Below are 6,076 nucleotides of genomic sequence, written 5' to 3'. Positions count from 1 at the left end.
GCTGACACACAAACCGCCCGCAGATCCGCTCGTCCAAACTTTTCTCGTTTTTTTCTCCTCTGAGAACTCCCAGAGCTGCTCGGTTGTCTGACCTGAAAGCTCCGCTGGCACCGTGTAAGCCGCTGTCCCGAGCCCGGCACGCTGATTGGTTGGAGCCGCCCCCTTCTCTCCCTGACCAGCCCCGCCCTCCCCCGCGCGCTCAGCTCTCCTACCTGTTTATACCTGATCTGCAACAGGTGCGAGCTGTGTCTGCATGGGCGTACATTTCTTCAACAGTTGTGGGGGACAACACACATGGAATTTCTCAAGAGCAGTTTTTGAGGGGGACACAAATAATACAGCCCATATTGTACAGTTGTAGAGGATATGTGTAGTTGTGGAACTCCAGTAAGTAGTACTTATTTTTGTAACAATCAAGTATCAAAAACTGAGGAAGACACGCTGTTGGATGCTGTCCTCCTCTCCTACTCTTTCTTCAATGCCTAACGAATCTATCTCTTTCTCTCCCTGACCCTGTCTTTCTGATTGAGCAGCAATGGTTGAAGCCTGAAAATATTGGACACCTATATTCCGATTGGTTGCTCGTCGTCGATTGCCGCTGAACCGCGTCATAGCTCATTACCATAAAGTTGACTTCAAACTTTCTGCTTAACGCTCTGGTCGCTCAACACGCCCAAAACACGACGCCGACGGATTTGCCGCTTCTTGCAGCTGAGAGAAGCCGGCTTCCATTGAAAATGAATGACTTCCTGTAACTTTGAAGCTCAAGTTGGCGGCGGTGTGTACGTACAGTTAGAGAAAAGAATCACATCATCCAATGTGTAAAGTGAATAAAATAGCCTTGTCTACTTACTGGAGTTCCACAACTAACGTTACTGAAGTGATTCAAACTTTGTTCCCTCCCACCCAGTGCCGTCTCCCACCGAAGGGACTTGTGTTTGTAGCAGGCAGTGGACCAAACCACTGTGAGCCAAGGAAGCCTATGTGTGGGGGGAAGCAGAGTGGGGGCCGCATACACCTGCAGATGATACAATGCTGATAAGAAACTCAAAATGACAATATCTTCAATCTTATGCTATACAGTGGTGGAATCCTGTAGTACATTTAGTACACCGTAAGAAAAAAATCCGTAGAAAAACAGATAATGTCCTGGCAGGAAATTACCAGTACCTTTTTCGTGAAGTTTACGGACATTTCTGTTAATCTAAAAATGGAAAATTCTGTAGATTTACAATATATCCTCTATACCTTTTTAATGGACATTTCTTTTGGGGGGGGGCATTTTGGGCCTTTATTTGTATAGGACAGCTTAGATTTGAAGAGTGGGGAGAGAGAGGGGGGAATTTGCTTATTCTTTTCATTTTCTGACAGTGAAATACTTGTCTGGTATTTTAAGTTTTTTGTTTATTTTTTTGTATGTTATTCGAAATAAAACTATTCATTCATACAGGGGCGTAACTTTGGCTTCAACATCGGGGGGGTTGAGATCTCTATTATGGGTTATTACTATTTTGGGAGGTCCCAGGAATTGTCTGCATGTATTTAGAAAAGGGACAAAAACATTGAAAGAATTGTAGAAAAAAACTGAGAAAAAAAACTCAAAAAGAGACCAAAACTGAGAAAAATTGTCAAAATAAAAACTCAACGTCAAAAGGCGACACATGTCAGAAAAAGCGCGAAAAACGTTGCCTTGCCTTATTGTACCAAGAGTTAATTAACCATCAAAGACACTCTGACACATTGTGACAACCAACCCCCATCGCAGGGTAATAATATTGTACTTTTGTACTCCACTATACTATTTTGTCTGACAGCTTTAGCATTCTGCATTAGTACTTTAACCTTTGGTACTTTAAAGCTATAGTGCGTAGTTTCTGTCGCCCCCACGAGGAATTCTAAGTAATGACAACAACACTGTCGGCGCGTCCACGTGATACAAGCCTTCCGTGATCGCGCACCACCCCCCCCTACTTACTTCTTCCTCCTCTGTTTGGTAGTAATTTACTGGCATCATCCACTGAGCCCATAAACTAGATTTATATCTAAACTGCAGCTGACTGTCAGGTAGGAAACTTAAACGTAAAACTGTATCGATCTGTGTTGGCAGCTCAGGTTTAGGAGAACAAGAGCTGTGTTTAAATATCTGGGCTTACCTGACAAATCTGGAATATATGACAAGAGTTTTTAGACTTGATTTGTGATTGATTTTTTTTATCGCAATTACAACTTTTAGCCCTCGTTTCGCCCACAACAAAATGCTCCTCTTGACCTCAGCTGTACTAGAACAGCTAAAAAACAAAATGCTAATTGTATGAAGCTCAGCGTAAATTCTTTCAGGAAGACTTCTAAACTTCATCCACCTCTCTCTCTCTTCCTAAAACTGAACAGCTGTTTTGTTGGTGTTCACTTTTCTGTTAAACCAATCAGAAGCGGCCATGAAATTCACCAGCCAATTACAGCATGACATCCCTGCTTTAAATCAGTTCTCGTCTCTGTTGCTGTCAGTTGTCATTTCAGGCAAAGCGTGCAACCCTCTCCTCCTCCCCTTCCACCTCCAGTCACCATCACCCACGGCACCCTGAGTCCTCCTCCGGCATAGCGGTCCTGTTGGCTCCTCGGTCCGGTCTCCAGGCTCCTTCACACCACCACTAGTGTCTAGAGTCCATCGGGGGGATATGTCTTGGCTTCTATACCCCTTTATAAAAATGATTTTATAACGATGGAGTCTAATCTCCAAAGACTCTGTACATTTCATATTATGTAAATGTACAAATAAACCTTTGCATATCTGCAACAAAGTCTCTCCTGATTGATGATAGTGTCACATGTACAGAACAATAGCACTCCCAGCAAAGCCATGATACGCACACATTCAAAAACAAACAAGAATTGCACGTCTGCTGTCACCCTCCAAGACAGGTCTCTGTCCTTCCCCAGGATTATATCCCTCTGTAGAAGCTCCTCTATGTCTCCTTTTGTTATAAACTGGTCAAATGGTTTCCAGATTTTCTCAAGCACCCCCAATTTGTTTTTGTTTTTAATATATGGCACAATGTATGCCCATGGAGAGATTATCTCTACATGGAGATACATTGTGCCATTTTCTTGATCCAAGCACCAATTGTAGTTGCCTCCATTTTCGTCCAGATGAGAGCTATAGTCCTTTTTAAAAAAAATCAATACATTTATATTCTTGGGGTTTCAGATTTAGATTGACGTTTTTAGACTTTTTAACATGATATGAGCACAGGGTAACAACAAAAACAGAAGCAGAGAGGCTGCAGAAGTCCAGCCTGCGTCATCACAGTTGTTGATTTTCTCACTAAGTGTGTTAAAGAGCACGTCTCGCCACTTTTTATAGAAACTCAGAGACAGATAACTGCTTCTAGCGATCAACAGCGTCTTCCTCTGTCCACGTCTCGAACATTTTAGATGGAAAAGATTACTGAAGTGAATTTCTAAACCGATAACTCCTCCTTGGTGGAGGTATGATCTCCCTTGGTGCTTGTTCTATGCTGTATGATAAGGTCATAAAGAAATGTCATATCTTGTTTTTTTGTGCTTGCTGAGTTCATATTAAGCCTAAATTGAGGCAAACATTTAAATGTAAAGCTCTACTTTAATGGCCAAAATGTGACATTAAATGCAACATTCAAAACACATTCTCACCGACGTCACGTAAAACTTGAAACGGAAATGATACACGAAACGGACATTTTCTTTGACATCATGATATTTAATTTGTTTCAAAAATTAAAATACATCTTCACATCGTTTTAAAATACAGTACATTTGGCACACAGCGTAACAGAAAAAACATATCGCCATGAACACAAATGAAGGGCATGAAGAAAAAAAAAAACACAGGTCAGACGACAAAATGTACATAATAAGCTTCACAAATACAGGGACTGCAAATCAAAAACAAGTACATACAGTAACATTCTGCTCACGACCCGAGGAAGATACATGTTTGATGCTGTAAGTAAAATCATAATACTGTTTCCAAGTTTGAAATCAACCTCATGCCAGCCACTGCGTCTTCAATTTAATTTGAATAAGAACTTCAAAAAAAAAGAAATCTATTAAAAGGATCTTTCTACATGATTTCCTTTTTTTGGAAATAGCTTTTGGCATTTAGCATGGAGGACTTCTGGGAGAGAAAATCCTTTTTGGGTCGTAGTGGAACAAACCGTTTGACTTTTTTTTTTAATTAAAAAAAAGATGCAACAGGAGACACATTAAAGGCAGTTACACACCAACCAGACGGCCGACCATCGGCAGAAAAGTCAGTTGGGCTGATCAGTCTCCCGGAGTTGGTCAAAAAAGTGCCTCTGAACACACCAAAGTGACGAGACGTAATACGTCTCCATAACAGCAGGCGCCGCTAATCTGTACTGTCGCCCAAAAAATGAAAACCGGCAGCTGATTGGACGAACGCGTCACATGGTTCTGGCTGCTGCTTCCGGATTTTTTCGAACGGCCATTACTGGCGACTCATTCAGATTACGATCTCATATTGTACTAAAATAGTTCACTCCTCCAACGGACGACGGCACGGAACACACCGAACAGACTCGAGTCACCGACCTCGCCAGACTGTCCAAAGGCCGATTATCGGCCCGGTGTGTAGCTGCTTTAAGAGAGAAGAGAAATGATGGACTGCAGAAACATGGTGTTTGGGAAGTTGGTTGGCAATAAAACTGTCTTAACCCTTGTGTTGTCTTCCCGTCGATGTGAACTTGTTGACCATTTCAGGTCAAAATTGAAAACAAACTTTTTTTGGCGCTTTTAAAAAAAATTGTTTTTGAATTCATGGTCAATAAAACTAATTTATATGAAATTATACCTCATTTTTTCTTTAAAAAAGGCATACATTATGAATTATCATGACTAATAGTTAAGCTCAGAGGATGTTGAGTGGATCACAGACTGGTATATGTCAAAGTTTAGTCGGGATACTGTTTTAAAACCATTTAAACATTTTAAACACCCAAACATCAATGGAAGTAATCATTAATTTTACCTGCGAAGAATGTTGTAAGGGTTCCATACCATACAACGTACATCCATGTTATTTTTGGGCCATTTGGTTGAAAGAAACCCATATTTCACATATAAAAAACTTCAAAAACAGGTCAAGGACAACACAAGGGGTAAATCTGCACCGCTGTGTGTGTGTGTTTGTGTGTGTGTGTGTGTGTGTGTGTGATCCAATCACTAATGGACAGCTCTAGGTACAGGTGTGAATGCACCCGAGGACGCATTGAGGACACATAGAGGTTGTCCGGGCCCCATATGTTCACGTTCTTTTAAAGCAGTGTGTACGTGAATGTGACCTGGGCCACATCGAAGGACCGCCCACTCAACTGACGTCCTCTCTGTCAGCGTAGCGTTCTTAAATCCCGTAAGCTGGCTTTGTTTACGACGTCCGGAAATTTCGAAAAAAAAAAAGCCTATAGAGATGTGTTTAAAGTGCGTCATACATCTACAATATGCGTGAAATAATTCATCACTTTTATGTGCCCCAAAACTAACCGTACAGTAGTCCTCTGTGTACCTGTCTGTGGATGAGGCTAAAGAGAAAAAAAAAATGATGGGAAGAAGAAATATAGGAAGAAAGAGAATAATAGAAGAAATACAAAAAATTTCCAGTATTGCACATGGAGTTTTCTTGGAGTCTTTTCAGTTTACAATATATAAGTCCTAAACCTGACCTGCAACATGGACCAACACCTCTGGACACCAGCTTATAATTGACTGTACATATTTGGGCTGTACAAAGAGGATGAGGAGGCTCTGGAGTGTTTCTGAACAGGTGAGTCTCGCTGCAACACATGAAACCAAATGATCTCGAACATGTCTGCAAGAACTAGACAATCTACTAAAAACAATACGACCACAAAAACAAAAGATATTTTAAATAAAACATAATGACACCATTAAGATGGCTCTCCATGCACGCACGCACGCACGCACGCACACACACACACACACACACACACGCACACACACACATTACGACATACGATCTTTCATGTGGAATCATGAAGGTTTGATTTGTCACGTCAGAGAC

General features: G+C 41.3%; 1 long non-coding RNA gene across 1 annotated transcript in view; it reads left to right on the top strand.

Moving 5' to 3' along the window:
* The first annotated feature begins 6,028 nt into the window (after window positions 1-6,028).
* LOC118493209 overlaps window positions 6,029-6,076 on the top strand; it is a 1,635-nt gene continuing 1,587 nt past the window's right edge. The window contains exon 1 of the long non-coding RNA XR_004895198.1: window positions 6,029-6,039. This is a non-coding gene — a long non-coding RNA (uncharacterized LOC118493209). The remainder of the gene's footprint in view (window positions 6,040-6,076) is intronic.

The sequence above is a fragment of the Sander lucioperca genome, chromosome 15 (assembly GCF_008315115.2).
Source record: "Sander lucioperca isolate FBNREF2018 chromosome 15, SLUC_FBN_1.2, whole genome shotgun sequence".
NCBI lineage: Eukaryota > Metazoa > Chordata > Actinopteri > Perciformes > Percidae > Sander > Sander lucioperca.
The sequence above is the reverse complement of the archived record's forward strand: the minus strand, read 5'-3'. Positions and strand labels throughout refer to the sequence as shown.